This window comes from Mobula hypostoma, unplaced genomic scaffold (genome assembly GCF_963921235.1).
Source record: "Mobula hypostoma unplaced genomic scaffold, sMobHyp1.1 scaffold_60, whole genome shotgun sequence".
In the NCBI taxonomy this organism is placed as follows: domain Eukaryota; kingdom Metazoa; phylum Chordata; class Chondrichthyes; order Myliobatiformes; family Myliobatidae; genus Mobula; species Mobula hypostoma.
In genome coordinates this window covers 528190-534189 of record NW_026948213.1, presented here as the reverse complement: position 1 = coordinate 534189, position 6000 = coordinate 528190, and the positions used below count along the sequence as shown (strand labels likewise).

General features: G+C 50.4%; 1 long non-coding RNA gene across 1 annotated transcript in view; it reads left to right on the top strand.

Annotated features, from left to right (window-relative positions):
* The first annotated feature begins 614 nt into the window (after window positions 1-614).
* The window catches only part of LOC134341887 (uncharacterized), a 32121-nt gene continuing 26735 nt past the window's right edge, over window positions 615-6000 (top strand). Inside the window, exon 1 of the long non-coding RNA XR_010016901.1 lies at window positions 615-692. This is a non-coding gene — a long non-coding RNA (uncharacterized LOC134341887). The remainder of the gene's footprint in view (window positions 693-6000) is intronic.

Below are 6000 nucleotides of genomic sequence, written 5' to 3'. Positions count from 1 at the left end.
AGCAATGAAAGCCCTCCATTGCCCAATTCTGTTCCGATATCGTATGATCTTATGGACAGGATTTCACAGTCCTTTTCTATGCCACGGATCCCTCTTAAGACCATAGCAGCAGAATTAAGCCATTTGTCCCATGGAGTCCACTCCACCATTCAAACATGGCTGATCCATTTTCCCCTCCTCTGCCCCACTCCCCGGCCTTCTCCCCATTAAATCTGATGCCATGGCTAATCAAGAATCTCGCATGCTCCACCTTAAATACATCCAGTGACCTGGCCTACACAACTGCCCGAGGAGGGTCTATGGCCCTCAGGTTGGGAGCCCCTGTCTGAGGACATTACCAGCATGAAGTGACCTCAGGGTACAAGGACTGAGGGGAGCGGAATGCGAACTTTTGACTAAGAATGGAACGGTCCTTGGGTTGTGAACCACTGTGCTTTAGCAGGTACTGATATCATTCCCAGCTGTACCATAGGAGCAGCTTCATTTTACAGTGTTTATAAACCTCATTCCAGGTTCCCATCCCGACATGGGAGATGGCGAAGTGAACTGCACTATCTGTTTCAACTGGGTTAAAGACAACCCGCAGAGAAAGACTTGCACCAAGCAAATAGACATCAGGATCAAAAACTGCACAGCTTACTTTGTGTACGAGTTGAAGCCGACACCTGGTTTTTATAGTGTGTATTGTACAGGTATGTCTCTCTTCATATCAGCTCTGTACATCTGCGTGTCTGTCAAACACAGTGAATTTTTGGGCCATCCAAATCTTTCAACAGCCAGAGTGGCCTGAATTTTCCAATTGGCCATCAGTGATCAGCTCACTTAGTTTTCCCTGACCTCCAGAATGAAACAAGATGCTGTGTCTGAACTCAATGCCTTGACCAATAAAAACAGGCATTCCATAAGCCACCTTAACCACCTTATCGACCTGTGTAGCCAGTTTCAAGGAGGTTCGAACCAAGATCCCTCTGCTCAGCAACAATGCTGAGGACATTCCCCTAAACAATGTACTGTCTTTCCTTTTTTCAGTTTGTCTGAAAGTTTCAGGCATTGAAACTTTGTGAAAATTTAAATGAAGCTGAGTCACAGCAGTTTTATTGAATTGTGTTGAACACAGTAAAGCACACCAAACACTCCAGCAGGAAACATCAATGAAGAATGACTATTAAGAGGCTGGGAGTTTGCCCTGATATCCATGTACACAAATAGCTAAACTAGGAGAGGGTGGCTATTCCCTGCAGGGCTTCCCACATTGAAACACAAAACGTGAATGCAGGTCTTGTTTTCTGGTGTGGAAGATGATTGTCAGAGTGAACACACAGAATGGGAGCTGAAGCAGAGGCTGTTCTTTGAGTTTAGTGGACACCATAAGACCATAAGATATAGGAGAACAAATAGGCCATTTGGCCCATCGAGTCTGCTCTTCCATTTCAACATGGCTGATCTATTTCCCTCTCAGCTCCAATCTCCTGCCTTCATGCCCATAATCTATCAACCTCTGCCTTAAATATACCCAATGACTTGGCCTCCACACCTTCCTATGCCAATGAGTTGCACCTATTCACTACTCTCTGGGCTAAAGAAATTCCTCCTCATCTCCATTCTAAGTGGACATATTGTATTTGTAGTTATTTTATTTCTTACATCCAGGGGACTAAACACCTTTATGTTGCATCTTCAGCGCATTGTACAAGCTATAAAGAAGGGAAATGTGGGAGGATATTGCCCCACACTAGCACTGCATATTTCAAACAAGAGAAAACCTTCAGATGCCACAAATCTAAGGACCACACACAAAATGCTGGAGGAACTCAGTGGACCAGACAGCATCTGTGGAAAAGAGTACAGTCGACATTTCAGGCTGACACCCTTTAGCAGGACTGGAGAAAACTAGATGAGTAGATTTAAAAAGTGGGTGGAGGGGAGAGAGATAAACACAAGGTCATAAGGGGAGTGATGAAGGAAAGAGCTGGGAAATTGTTAGATGAAAGAGTTACAGGGCTGGAGAAGTGGGAGTCTAATAAGAGAGAACAGAAGGCCATGGAAGAATGAAAAGAGGAGAAGCATCAGAGGGAGGTGATGGGCAGGCAAGGAGAGAGGGAAAAGGGGACGGGGAAAATATCGACTGTACTTTGTTTCCATAGATGTTGCCCAGCCTGCTTAGTTCCTCCAGCACTTTGTGAGGATTGTATACCTAACTGTTGTGGATACATGTATGTACATTCAGAACAGTGTACCATCAGATATACAATCAAATCAATGTAAAGCTGATGGCCTGGTGAAAGAAACTGTCCCGGATCCTGTTGGTCCTGGCCTTAATGCTACAGTACCGTTTGCCAAATGGCTATTCTGAGGCTGTGCCCTCTGTTCTAGACTCCCCTACCACTGATCACATCCACTGAGACAGGGGCTATGGTGATATCACTGGCAATGTTTATCTGTGCTTTATTTTACTGTTTCAGGATTGATTTTTTTAACTCTTATTTGTGGGGTGGTAGATTGTCATGGTGCATTTGAACACTAATTATGTTGATGAGTTATAGACGATTGTTGCAGGAACACCAGCCTTTTGGTCCATTGAAAATGTGCTGACCCATTCTCATCAATGCGACATTTGCTCCCCCCACATGTACATCACTTGACCATATACCAGAGCAGTATATGGTGGCTAATTAATCTACATATTTTTTTTAAAAAAGCACCAAGTGAAATGTGGTTACAAGCAGAAGGTGGCAAATATGAGAGATGACCGGGTTTAAACCTGGTTCATTAGCCTTCCCAGGGGGAAGGGAAGAAATAAATGGGAGGTCTAAGTGCTGAGGTGGAAGGGAGGTGGTGATAATGACAATCGTGAGTGATTAGCAGCCCTGTAACAATTGGTAGCACAACACTTTACAGTACCTTTAACCCAGGTTCAATACCCACTGTTGAGCAAGGTTCACCAGAATGACTCCGGGGATGAAGGGGTTAACATACGAGGAGCATTTGGCAGCTTTGGGCCTGTTGTCACTGGAATTTAGAAGACTGAATGGGAATCTCAATAAAACCAGCTGAGTGTTGAAAGGAATAGATGGGGTGGATGTGGAGAGGATGTTTCCTCCGGTGAGGGTATCCAGACCGAGAGGGCACAGTTCAAAATTGAGGGGTGACCTTTTAAGGAGGATTTTTTTTTTTTAGCCAGAGAGTGGTGAATCTGTCGAACGCTGTGCCACAGACTGCAGGATTTGATAGTTTCCTGATTGGCCAGGGCGTCAAAGGATGTGGTGAGAGGGCTGGTGTGTGGGGTTGAATGGGCTCCGGGATCAGCCATGATGTAAAGGCTGAGTGGACTCAATGGGTTGAATGGCCTAATTCTGCTCCTGTATCTTCTGGTCTTGTGTTGCCTGCAAGAGCTTGTACGTTCTCCCTGTGACAGCACGGGTTTCCTCCAGTGATCCCGATTCCTCCCATGGTCCAAAGATGTACCGACTCGTTCTCCCTGTGACAGCACGGGTTTCCTCGAGTGCTCCCGATTCCTCCCATGGTCCAAAGATGTACCGACACGTTCTCCCTGTGACAGGACGGGTTTCCTCCAGTGCTCCCGATTCCTCCCACGGTCCAAAGATGTACCGACACGTTCTCCCTGTGACAGGACGGGTTTCCTCCAGTGCTCCCGATTCCTCCCATGGTCCAAAGATGTACCGACTCGTTCTCCCTGTGACAGGACGGGTTTCCTCCAGTGATCCCGATTCCTCCCACGGTCCAAAGATGTACCGACACGTTCTCCCTGTGACAGGACGGGTTTCCTCCAGTGCTCCCGATTCCTCCCACGGTCCAAAGATGTACCGACACGTTCTCCCTGTGACAGGACGGGTTTCCTCGAGTGCTCCCGATTCCTCCCATGGTCCAAAGATGTACCGACACGTTCTCCCTGTGACAGGACGGGTTTCCTCCAGTGCTCCCGATTCCTCCCACGGTCCAAAGATGTACCGACACGTTCTCCCTGTGACAGGACGGGTTTCCTCCAGTGCTCCCGATTCCTCCCATGGTCCAAAGATGTACCGACTCGTTCTCCCTGTGACAGGACGGGTTTCCTCCAGTGATCCCGATTCCTCCCACGGTCCAAAGATGTACCGACACGTTCTCCCTGTGACAGGACGGGTTTCCTCCAGTGCTCCCGATTCCTCCCACGGTCCAAAGATGTACCGACACGTTCTCCCTGTGACAGGACGGGTTTCCTCCAGTGCTCCCGATTCCTCCCATGGTCCAAAGATGTACCGACTCGTTCTCCCTGTGACAGGACGGGTTTCCTCCAGTGATCCCGATTCCTCCCATGGTCCAAAGATGTACCGACACGTTCTCCCTGTGACAGGACGGGTTTCCTCCAGTGATCCCGATTCCTCCCACGGTCCAAAGATGTACCGACACGTTCTCCCTGTGACAGGACGGGTTTCCTCCAGTGCTCCCGATTCCTCCCATGGTCCAAAGATGTACCGACTCGTTCTCCCTGTGACAGGACGGGTTTCCTCCAGTGCTCCCGATTCCTCCCACGGTCCAAAGATGTACCGACACGTTCTCCCTGTGACAGGACGGGTTTCCTCCAGTGCTCCCGATTCCTCCCATGGTCCAAAGATGTACCGACACGTTCTCCCTGTGACAGGACGGGTTTCCTCCAGTGATCCCGATTCCTCCCATGGTCCAAAGATGTACCGACACGTTCTCCCTGTGACAGGACGGGTTTCCTCGAGTGCTCCCGATTCCTCCCACGGTCCAAAGATGTACCGACACGTTCTCCCTGTGACAGGACGGGTTTCCTCCAGTGCTCCCGATTCCTCCCACGGTCCAAAGATGTACCGACACGTTCTCCCTGTGACAGGACGGGTTTCCTCCAGTGCTCCCGATTCCTCCCACGGTCCAAAGATGTACCGACACGTTCTCCCTGTGACAGGACGGGTTTCCTCCAGTGCTCCCGATTCCTCCCATGGTCCAAAGATGTACCGACACGTTCTCCCTGTGACAGGACGGGTTTCCTCCAGTGCTCCCGATTCCTCCCATGGTCCAAAGATGTACCGACACGTTCTCCCTGTGACAGGACGGGTTTCCCAGTGTCCGACTCCAGACGCGCTCCCAGGACGGTTTCCTCCCATTCTCCCGGTCCAAAGATGTACCGACACGTTCTCCCTGTGACAGGACGGGTTTCCTCCAGTGCTCCCGATTCCTCCCACGGTCCAAAGATGTACCGACACGTTCTCCCTGTGACAGGACGGGTTTCCTCCAGTGCTCCCGATTCCTCCCATGGTCCAAAGATGTACCGACACGTTCTCCCTGTGACAGGACGGGTTTCCTCCAGTGTCCCGATTCCTCCCAGGTCCAAAGATGTACCGACACGTTCTCCCTGTGACAGGACGGGTTTCCTCCAGTGCTCCCGATTCCTCCCATGGTCCAAAGATGTACCGACACGTTCTCCCTGTGACAGGACGGGTTTCCTCAGTGTCCCGATTCCTCCCAGGTCCAAAGATGTACCGACACGTTCTCCCTGTGACAGGACGGGTTTCCTCAGTGCTCCCGATTCCTCCCGGTCCAAAGATGTACCGACTCGTTCTCCCTGTGACAGGACGGGTTTCCTCCAGTGCTCCCGATTCCTCCCATGGTCCAAAGATGTACCGACACGTTCTCCCTGTGACAGGACGGGTTTCCTCCAGTGCTCCCGATTCCTCCCACGGTCCAAAGATGTACCGACACGTTCTCCCTGTGACAGGACGGGTTTCCTCCAGTGCTCCCGATTCCTCCCACGGTCCAAAGATGTACCGACACGTTCTCCCTGTGACAGGACGGGTTTCCTCCAGTGATCCCGATTCCTCCCATGGTCCAAAGATGTACCGACACGTTCTCCCTGTGACAGGACGGGTTTCCTCCAGTGCTCCCGATTCCTCCCATGGTCCAAAGATGTACCGACACGTTCTCCCTGTGACAGGACGGGTTTCCTCCAGTGCTCCCGATTCCTCCCATGGTCCAAAGATG